This window comes from Saccostrea echinata, unplaced genomic scaffold, assembly GCF_033153115.1.
Source record: "Saccostrea echinata isolate AGI-Se365-2 ecotype Australia unplaced genomic scaffold, CSIRO_AGI_Sech_v1 ptg000025l, whole genome shotgun sequence".
In the NCBI taxonomy this organism is placed as follows: domain Eukaryota; kingdom Metazoa; phylum Mollusca; class Bivalvia; order Ostreida; family Ostreidae; genus Saccostrea; species Saccostrea echinata.
Genome location: NW_026889774.1, coordinates 4,364,949 through 4,377,345, shown reverse-complemented (window position 1 = coordinate 4,377,345; position 12,397 = coordinate 4,364,949).

Here is a 12,397-nt window from a genome sequence, read left to right as displayed (position 1 = left end):
CCGTAAGCGCGAAGCCTTTTGATAAATCTCCAATTATCGAGTCAAGTTCAATGCTGCCGACTGCAGTATGTGAAACTCAGTCCAGTAGTGCGGACAAAACAGGAATCGGTGAAAATCAAGGACATTTTACTGACAATTTATTTTTATCACATCAATTATTACAAAATCGAATTCGAATATTACGTCCAAGTAATCAAGATTCTGGCAAAAACTCTGATGAAATATCAGAGGTATCGAGGAGATATGCTATGGAGGGAAACAAACACTCACAAAGAGCATTACATCTGTCTGAAAATGGGACTAGAATAGAACATAAGATTGTATCTGATCATGATAATTGCAGTAAAATTACTTATAGTAAAACTGGAGAGATTATCTCTGGTACGCCGGACCTAGAAGATGTACATACCCAGTCCATGACGTCAATAGGGACAAGAGGTGAAAATAACACTTCCTTGCAAAACAATAAGCCAGATTTTCAGCACAGATTAGTTGTTCAAAATACTAACAGTAACCTATGTACGCAGAGAAATGATAAAACATGTAGTACCAGTTGTAAGGACAAAAATGAAAATGATACGTATCTAAATGGTATTAATGAGTCTGAAAACAGATTTTCTGGAAAACCCACGAATAATTCTTCAAATTCAAACGAGGCGGCTATAGAAATCCCATATATTCTCAGCCAAGAATTATTAAGTATACCAAACCAAAAGGCTCCAAATTTTCATTCTCTCAGTACTAAATACCTCACCATGCAAAATGCAAGTCCGAAGAACGACACTGGAAACCAAATAGAAGAAAAAGAATGCAATTTTGACAACCCTATGATTCATTCTCATCCTACTACAACCTGCAATGAATTTAAACCAAATAAATTTGCTGAACACGGAAGCAAAAACGTAGATTCAAAGTCAAAGGAAGTGATTGAATTGAAAACAACTATACCCTGTAAAAGACAAAATGAAATTATGTCAGATGAAAAATCTTCAACAATACTTGAATTGAAACCAAATATACCTTCATTTACCAGTAGTCTACAGATAGATTCAAAAACCTTACATAAAAAGCCAATAATTTCAAACAAAATAACTGCAAACACTGATCTTTTACGACAGAAAACTACACCAAGGTTGTCAAAGCCACAAAACATACAAACAAGGGCATGCCAAACAAGAAAAACTAATGATGTTTCCGAGAATATCAAAGCAGACATGAGGGAACAAGCTGTGAAGGAAGATCCTTCGGATGTTTCAGGCATTAACGATCAAGAAGAATGCAAGTCTCAAATGGTTCTAAATTATGAATACTTGTACTCTGATTCCTTGGACTCTAGTTCAGAGGACAAGGAAATCCGAATAGAAGAATTTTCCTTCGAAGATTCAGACAATGATACGTGGTCTTTAGCCACGTTTGCCATGCCAACAAAACTTGAAATGAACAGAGAGGAAGAGGAAATACCATGGAGAAACTATAAAAGAAAGCGATACAAAAAGAAGCTAAAAGGTTATAATGAACGGTATCAACAACCGAACAAGGACCCGTTACAGGATATAAACGACATGGAAATTAAAAAACCAAATGATCTGCCTTTCTTGAAATTTCAAGAAAATTCCTCTTCTCTTAATGACAAAACTATATATAAAGGACAAATCATCCAAAATACAAATGAATCGGGAATTTATAATGTAAATATGGGGAAATTCGACGGAGAGAAGAATAAAAGTTCAATTAACACCACAAATCATGCATTACAATGTTTAGAGGCAAATTCTTCAGGACCAGTAAACAAAGGTGGAAACAAGACACAAATGGCGGTTAAAGAACATTTGCCTACTAGCAACAAGCTCATAAAGACTGATATTATGCAAGATGATGCAACGAAGTTTCCTGTAAAAACCTCAAAAGAATATTACTCGAAAGATTTAAGTATGTCCTCTCCAACCAAAGACGATGCAAAGGAAGCTGATAATGTTACAGATAAAAATTTTGAAAATTGCTTTGCATCTAATGAGACAGAAAACAATGAGCACATTACTAGTGAAAATACACAGAAAAGTGTTACTCTACCAGATATTATTATAAAAGACAAGACTGACGTCAGTTTTGCATCTCTGCCTGGCACTGGAAATCAAGATAAAATCAACCAGGTGTCGAAGACAACTAAAAGTTCTAACTTGTTGACAAAATCAGACTCGATATCGATGTCCTTACCGAAAGTGTCGGACAGTGTCAGGTGTACATTGCCCACAAAAGAATCACGCACGAAATTGCACCAAGAAACAAAGGGAAAAAATGTACAACCGAAAGAGGCATTATCGAAGAAGGATGGAAAGCCGAGTAAAAAGAAATCAAAGAAGACCAAGAATTCGAAAGTTAATAAAAATGCGAGATCAATTAATAACACGAAACCTGCAGTAGGCGAAAAAGAAGAACAAATTATTATAAATTATGATAGATTCGGTGAAAAAGAGGAGAAGTTAAGGAAACAGAAGCCAAATAAATTCCGATTTGACCAACTTCCATCAATACTCAAATCTAAAGCAAAGGAAAGAAATGAAGGATTGAAGATGACAAGTGTCTCAACGGAAATTTCAAAAGAAGAAATAAAACTCCCCGAAGTAAGAAATATGATAGAGGATAATGACACTAAAAATGATCAAACATGTTCTGAAAATCATACATGTATAGAAAATTCACAGGAAAAGACTACAAAGTCTCATAAATCTAGTACGCCAAAGAAGAAATCAAAACCAAAAAGAAAGAAGAAAAAGAAGAAGTTGTCTAGACCAAAGATTAAAGATAGCAGTAGTAATACTGACAGCGACGATGACGTTGAAATAGATCCAAGCGTTTACTTTACAAATAGAGCTGGTGGTTCTTCGCGTCCTGCCTCGTCCCACGAAATTCCACAGCTGATCAACAAAATCAAGCTGACTGCGAGCTGTACTGATATTAGATCATTGTGTGGAGACCTGGATTGATTTTACTGGGTCTTGTATTGTGTTCTTTATTGCATAAAGTTGCACCGGCATCTTGAGCATTACCAAAACAATTCGATAATAAATATTACATCATTTCATTATATGACAATTAAGTTCATAACTTATGCCCTGTTCACACGGAGAGTTTAATTCGAATTAAACGTAAGTTACTACGAATTAAAGGATGACTGCACTTAAGGACATGCGAAATTTGCGACAAAATAAACTTTCAAAACAAGCATTTTCCTTTTCATTGCAAGAATGGTCAACATCCAATCTACAACTTTATGTAATTACGTTTAATAGAAGTGTGTATTTACGAAGTTTGAATCTGTTTTCAAAGGCAGGGGTCATCACAATTTCTTGAATCTCCGTACAATAATGAGGACGCCCACTTTTTTACTGACTTTATACATAGTCAGCGCATGTTTGTCTATTGTTCTCCGTTTCACAGTAGTTGTATATTTGCATAAATAATAATGTGTCAAAAGGAGATTAATAGACAAACATGCGCTCATGGTTAAAAAGAGAAAAAACTGCCTCTTCTTACACTCGCTCTCTGTGTTGTAACCAAGGATTGTGACATGTTGAATATTATAATTCACCACGTGATGTCCTACCTCGGGTAACTTTGTGAATACCAAATTCCGTCACGTGACTTGTAAGGTAGCATGTTTTGTGCTAACTAGGACATTGTGTTCGAACACGTTAAGTCATCTGGCATTGATATACAATCTGCTTAAATGACATTGACGTGCTCATATTGTTAGTTTCGTTTTGAAACCTTTGTCAGAAGTGTATTTGTGCCATTCAGAATGGAGAGGGAGATTGGAAAGAGTGACCATGTTCTTTTTTTCAAACATGTCATTGTTATTGATCAAGTCTGATTTAAGACCCTTATTTACAATGTTAGCTCCACCTCTCATGCATATCTAATGTTCAATCAAGGGCAGTTAACTGTAAATTCACTATATTTGGAAAGCACTAAGGACAAAAAACATTGAATCATTTTATTGTATCACAGTCTAAAATCATTTTAAGATTTAAATTTGGTTTCAAATTGACAGGATTCTTTCATAAACATACAAAAGTGAAATAAAGTTTAGATATAAAAGCAACAGAAGCAACCGAAAAAGACCCAAAAACAGGCGTTAAGTGCAGTCATCCTTTGAACCATGTTCACACAGGGAATTTAATGCGAATTACTGTAATTTGAATTAGTTTACTGCCCATTAAATCACTGCGAATTAAACTCTCCATGTGAACAGGGCATTAATCATAGGTTTTTGATTAACAGGTCCTTCCCTAATCTTCATCTGCTAAAATGTGATTTAAGCAGTACGAATCTAGAAAATATTGGTGTGGGACACTCGCTCCTATTGGCACCTGATTTATCCGGATTGATATTTTGTGTTCCCAGAAATTATTGAAATTTTTTTATTATACAATTAATCTAAAATGTTGGATTGATAACATGCAATTTACTAGTAATTAAATGTTACATTTTTAATTTCATGACAACACCCCATACTTTTTAATGATACATGCAATTTTCATGTATAGACATCTATTAATTTTATATGCTTCCTTATGTCTGCTGATGTTCAAAATCACTGCTATTGAAAATAAAAAGCTATTTAAGTTATGTATTAGTAAGGGATTGTAAAAACTGATGATATTTCTGAAACACCGAGTATTTCATTATCTACTTTGTATTGTGTGATACAAAGTATTAAAAAAGAAGAGGAATTCAGTTATGGAAAAGAGTTTGTATGCCTAGTAAACATTCGCAGAACTAAGAGGGCTTGGATATTTGCTCAGTAAGAACAACACTTAATGTAGAAAATTGGTTTTCATTCCTGACCCCATCAGCTCTGTCCCTCTGCCGAATTCCTTTCCATTTCTCAATATTTTGTCCCACATGAATCAATAGTAGTCTGTGGAATTCTCAGTGTTTCAGAAGTATTGCTTATTTTGCAATTCTTTTAATAATAAACATTTACAATAGGCTTTCTTTTTTCAAAAGCATTCATATTGAACATTAGCAATAGACCGGAAGTAAACGGTAAGTAATTCATGAAAACTACAAACTAGAATAAGAAAGTCGCAATATTGTCATTTAATAAAAACTTATTTCAAACTATATATATATTTTTTAACATATTTAAAAAAAACATTTCACAAAAAAAAGTTCTTCATAATTTCTGAAAATACTAAATATTTTTTTTTCAAATATGAAAAATAAAAATCAATTTCACAAAATAAATTGACCAAATAGTTAAGCGATGGAATTGCATTCGCAACCGAAAGGTGCTTCATATCGAAACAATACAGTCATGTAAATAGCTCTTAATTATGGAGTTAGACGGTACTAAGGATTCAGACGATGACATCAAATAATCCACAAAGTCAACAGTGCGTATTGTGATGACTGTTATTGTCGTCCAAATGGCGATTAATCTTTTAAAAAAAATAAATGAATGCACAATTGAAATATATTTCTTTGCAAAATATGTTTATTCAGAACAGTTCGGTTCTGTAGTAAGTAGCCAGATCTCTATGCATGGCCGTAGGAACCGGGGGAGGGGGGTGGCCCCCAATAATTTTGCCGATATATAGAATACTATAGAAAACATAGCTGCTATATGCTTGTGCCCTCTCAATGATAATGTCTGATGACCTTTTTTTTTCTTTTTTTTTTTTTTTTGCTTGTCAAGGAATTTTGGTAGTTCATAGTGCCCCCCAACTGAAAATGTATGGTTGTGCCCCCTCAAAGTGAAATTGCTTCCTACGGGTCTGCTATGTGTCATTCAAACATTATGTTGAAATCTTTTAAGTTCAATTACTTCACCCAAACAAAAATATTGGTATATGTAAATACATGTACATGTACTCTCATGTAAATGTAAACCAAAAGAAGCAGCTAGGTATCTGAAACCAAATTTTCTTATTTTGCACTTTACCAGCAATGAATCTCTTCATTTGAGAACAAGAGTACCTTGTATGGCGACAGATAAAATTAACTTTGTCACGTACCACTGGTTCAAGATTCTTCTTCAGATACTTTCAGGTAAATAAAGACTGAATGCTTTACATATAACTGCATTATTGCTGTTTAATACAATATATTATAGCTAATGATACACACTATTACAAAAGAATTTGTTTTTAATTCTTTTAAACTTACTCAGTATCAAAGCCATTTGTTAATAATGATGTTTCTGTGAGGTTAAAGAAAAATAAGTGCTTTTGATTTGTATAAATCTTATGGTACGAATGAATTTTAGAAGAGAAACAAAACAAACATTTTTATGGTTGTTGTGGAGTTGAATTATATTGTATTATTGGCACACCAGTCAGATAACATAATGTCCTTTCTGACATATTTTATTTTATCAAATAAATTCTGCAATATGACTACTTAGTCATATTGCAGAATTTATTTGATAAAATAAAATATGTCAAAAAGGACAATAACTGTAAAAAAAAAAAAAAGCATCTCTGGAAAAATGTTTGAACAGTGGTTCCTTGACTAATTGTTGCTTTTAATACTTTTATACTTACTCAGTATCAAAGCCGTTTGTTAATACTGATGTTTTTGTGAGGTTAAAGAAAAATAAGTGCTTTTGACTTGTATAAATCATATGGCACGAATGAGTTGAAGAAGAGAAACCAAACAAACATTTTTATATCCACAAATTTTTGCTTAATCGCATATATATTATAAAATAAGAGAAACAACGTTATATGAGTGAAATTGTCATTGAATCAAATAATGACGAAAACGGACAAAGTATAAAACACAATACAAATACTTAATTGGCTGGGATATAAAGTCAAGTAAACAATGTTTAAATCTGCCTAGATTCAATTAGAGAATATGACGACTAGTCATATAATAGAAATCCCAGCCAATACAACTTCAATAAAGCTAACTACAATAACTAAAATAAATCTTACAAATCATAATTGTTAAAACATTTTATGGTTGTTATGGAGTTGAATTATATTGTATTATTGGCACACCTAACTATAAAAATGCATCTCTAGACCGTTATATACATACACTTCATATGTAAACACGTCTGCGATTATAATTCTATGATAATATAATAATACCCTATGATATAAATAAGAATTTCAACAACAAAAAATGCACTATCAATAATTAAAATATTATATCAATCGGTTTTAAGCAATTTAATAGAGAATCTCTTCGGGGGAACAATAATCTAAGGCGTATAAAGAAAATTAAAACTCCATTATATAATGTTAAAAATGTTATAAGAGAAAACACGATCTACGATTGGATAATATTCAATCAGTATTAAAGTTTATAAATCAGAAACATTTACAAGTCTTGATACTGTAAACATTAAAACAAAAGTCTTGTATATTACCTCATAACGCGATGAAATGGACCAGTAATTATTTTAAACTTCTTTAATTTTTTAAAATCAAAATTTCGGATTCAAAATGCAAGAGAAATTATTTAATTTGAAATAGAAATAAAACATCGTCTTTTGATTTAAATGTCTACAAAGGAGTATATAAAACGACAAAAACTAGAAGCATTTAGTAGATGCTCAATCTATCATTTTTTTTTTAGGCTAATATTCACTTTTTCTGATTAACTTGATAAAGATGTCATATAAAATGTTTCGAGCAAAATCTGTGTGATTTGTCTTTCTATAATTGCTTTATCAAATACACATCAGAAACTCAAAATAAAGATCTTTGTTTTGCCTACAACTCTGCTTCTAAAGAAGTATAGTTTTCCTGTCCTTTTTTAGCCTTACAAAGTATTACTTTTTTCTAGCCCAAAACTGTTACTGGTATCTGCAACGTGCAACAGTTTCTAAAATAAAAATAGATGAACTTGGGTCCCCCATAAGTTTCAATTTATTGTTTCATTAAGTGTTCCTCAAGAGCAATAACTCATCATTATCAGACTGTAAAAACAATTCAGAGCTGAATGAATGGATATTATGTTTTAAAACAATATAACCTTCAAATGACTTGTTTTTGAAAGGTATTCTTCATCAAGCCACATTTTATAGAGCATTCCATAAATATTTCTTGAGCAATAGATATGCATCTCATTTTAAATCCTTGTTATAACAAAAGTGTGATTAAAACCGTAGATCATTTAAACCGGCGAGAAAAAGCACCTGCAAAATAGAATTTAGCATAAAAGACAATTTCATTGAAACTTTGTTAATTAATTATTCAAAGATATATATATAATATTTATATATATATATATATATATATATATATATATATATATATATATATATATATATATATATATATATATATAGTTTACTTTTTAAAAGGATACAATATATATCAAAATATGCATATATACCTCATCATGAATCGATAAATGTATACTGTAGAAGTTAAGATAACACACACAAAAACATATTTTAGTTTATGTCAGTCACCATCATTTTAATCATAATGCAACCATATTGAACCACATTTCAATTATTTAAACATGGCAGACAGAAAGGAAATAAACACCGTACGATAAAGGACTATATTCTTACATGTATTCTTGAGGTTGAAAAGTACTTGTACCTAAAATATGTAAGAATTGGTACGTTTTTAGGTATGTGATTGAAATTAATTCAACCTGTTGTCATAAATCTTGATGATGCTAGAGATCTGCTGGTTTATAAAAATAATTTCATAAGATAAACATTTGCACTTAGACCTGTGAAATTGTGTACTTGAATTTCATTAAAGAATCCTTTATGTTTTCTCATTTTTCTTTTTAATAAGTATTAAAACAATACCAGCACTTAAAGAGAAGCTTCTTGAACCCAATAACTGGATCATTCTATTTAAGAACATACAAACACTATCAACATTAGCATTTCCAGGAATTTTAAAGGTTATTAAATGTTCCATTTCTTTCTAACTAAGAAATTAAAACTACAAAATATTTATTCTATTCTTATTAGTAGTAGTATGTAGTACTTATGTAGTAAGGTATTAAAAATTAATTCAAATATGTAGTTTTGAAATGCAAAATGTCTCATGTTTAATCTATCAAAAAATTTCAGACTTGTTTGAAAGGTTTACAACATCTGTTAGAATGATGTTGCTTAAGAACATTGAAGATTCGGTTGTTATACTCGTTCTAGAAATCACCATTGCTTACAAAAGCTTCGAAATTTCCCAGAAAAACAGAAAGTGTCAAAGGAGTTGGGAAATATTTGGTAAACATTCTTCTGCAATGTTTTTCATCCATGTCAACAAGAATGGCCCAGAACTTTACAAAATCAGTCTCCGAAAGAATTAATTTTTTCCTCCTGAATTTAACCGTCGAAAAGAAATCAAAGAACCCCGTGATGACTGGTCTCATTTTATTTGCCCTTTCATGAGGTGGTAGGAGACAAATTTCCCCCTCTAGGTAACCCATGTAGTCTGAAAGTGTGATACCCTTTCCAGATCCGCATTTAAAAATGTGGTTCTCCCACCATTTCTTTTTGTCTTCTTCTGGGAGAGCTGAACGCCTGGAACCAAAATGTAAACGAAGCTTTTCTAGTTTGACGCTAGTTACTTTCACATCGTAAGCACTTATTACGCCGTCTTGATCCGCATCAAGAATTCTGAACCACTGACGTCACTTGCGTCGTAATATCCATATCTCTGGGGAAAAAAAGAAACGTTTATTCAAAAACTATTAATTTTTCTTATTTCCTTCACGTAAAGTTCTGTTTTTTCTCTTTGAAATTCATGTTTAATACCATCAAGGGCATTCCACACAACTTTCTTCTTTTTTTTGTTCAAACTTTAATTCAAACACAACATAAGAATAAACGGGCATTCTTAGAACATGAACATTATTTTAGTTACTGAATAATATTAATGAATGTTAAGGAAAATAAAATCTTCTGTATCATTGTTTTAACTATAAAAGGACATCATTTTCAACGTCGTAATCTTGATACATCTATAATAAATAAAACTTACTTTTTTCGGTGCAAATAATAAAATAAGTAAGAAAAATGTCAGCAGCGTATGGCATTAACACAACCAGTTCTCCAATTTTCGCATAGAAATAGAAGTTGTAGAATGCTGGATCACATGTGATAGTATGATCATTTGATGTGTCGTACAATGTGAAAATTTCCTTGGCACCTGGTAATTCAAAACCGTTAACATGTTATAATACAAGTAAATGGATAGCAATTTACACTTTTTGTTATTACAATGACAATCAAAGAGCCTTAGAATTATCAATCATATCAATTACTTCTACGGAGTAAGGAAAAAAATAACAATCATAAGATTAAAAACGTGTAGCCTTTCAGAGATAAGTACTGTATTGTATCATTGCAATTCAGTATCACATTTCATTCTGGAAGGGCACATTTTAATAACTATTTATTTAATATACGTATAAGGAATACTGAAAATGCTTATTTTATGTTATCCATTCATATGTGGATCATAACCGACCTGCATGTACCAGCATGTCATAATATTTCATCTTGAAAAGGGGTGGGTTTGATTTAAAAAAAAAAAACAAAAAAAAAACTGTTGCACATAAATCTGATCTCATTTCTTTCCCTTTGACAACAAGAAAGCAGAAAACGATGTCATTTTACTCTCAAATTAATGAAATTATCATTCTGTCATTCAGGTTTAATCTTTTATTTAAATTATTTGATTATCTGAAAAAAAGTTATAAAAGTTTCAAAATGATTGTGATCAACAGCCTTTGCATATTTAAAAGAAAAATCTTACCATACCTAAAATACAAAGAACGAAGCTAGAGATGTATAGAACAAAGGCCACACAAAACGTTGTGATTCGGAGTTTTTTCTTTCTTTCTAATTGTTTTTGTTGAGACGGTAAGTGCGCCGAATTTCTATTAATTCTAGAACCCGATGAAATAGGATAAAAAGAATGGTGGCACAAATGACTCCTCCATCTGCCTTCATAAGACCAGTAATATGCTTCTCTTCCTCAATGTCTCCTCTTCTCCTTTCATATCTTCTCCAAAAACATTTTCCATCATATTTTATGCCTATTTTAAAAGCAAATTAAAATATTGCATAATAATCTTACTTTTGCAAAAGTTACAATGTTTTTAACACGCAAGACTCACACAGTCAGAATTTTTCAATTAGCTACCAATATTTTTAGCTAAAGGTTTGGTTTAAAATATATTTATTCATTACAAATGAAATGGATTGAACAGCAGACATAATGCCTATAATCGTTCTCTCCATAGGTCAAGGTACAGAAAACAATTATTGATACATTTAAAATTGAAAAACAGTATGTAAAATAAACCGTTAATTGGTACATATAAAAGGTGAATCCAGAAAAAGAGAGAGTAAAATAAAGAGAAAAAAACATAATAAAGTACATTTAACATTGAAAAGCAGTATATAAAATAAACCATTAATTGGTACATGTATAAATTGAATCCACAGAGGGTGTGAGAGAGAGAGATTAAATAGAGAGAGAAAAAGACCATAAATAAAAACAAACATAATAAAGTTGACTCAGAGTGGAAAAATTTCCTTAACATACCTAAAATGAGATATTATTCTTCCTAGCATATCATGATAAACTAAGATTTCAGTGAAAACCTCTTTGAGTTTCTTATAAAGGTATGTACATGATCGAAAAATGAAAAGTTGTCTTCTAAACATAAGGATTCAGCACCATATAGTATATTATCTATATAAATTGGTATGTCATTCTCATTCATATATTTAATCAGGATCTGTCTTTGAAGAACATATTGTGGGCAATACATGAAAAATGTAATGGATCTTCAGTTTGGTATCCACAATTTGTACATTTTGGTGAATCATTAAGGTGGTCTTTAAAAAGATCAGCATTAAGGTTACTAAATTTATTTCTCAACTGGCAATGTAGGTTTCTAAAAAAAAAAAATAAAACCTATCCAAAAAAAACCTTAAATAAAAAGAAAATGAAACTTAAAATTACACATAAAAACAAAACTAAATCGAACAAATAGAAATGTCAGACTAAGAAAAGACACAGAACATAGTAAAGTAAATATACGCACTTTTCTATCGAAAATGTTGTGATATCTAATAAAATAAAGGTAAAGGCTGCTTTTAAAATGTGTTGAAATGGGACATTAAGGAATAGTGATCATGCTCAAAAGTCCATTGAAACAATTCAGATTGTGAGCAGAGCCAACATGGACCTCTGAAAACAGGTGGGATCAGGTGTCAAAAATGAGTAAGCATCCGCCGTGTATCTCTTGTCATGAACAGGTAAACGGAAAATATCGAGGACAATCCTGTATGAAAACAATGGCCTATCAATGTGTATAAAAGATGTCAGTCAACATTCGACCTAACCACAGATTGTATTTGCAAACAAAGTCATTGTATCGACCATAGAATTTG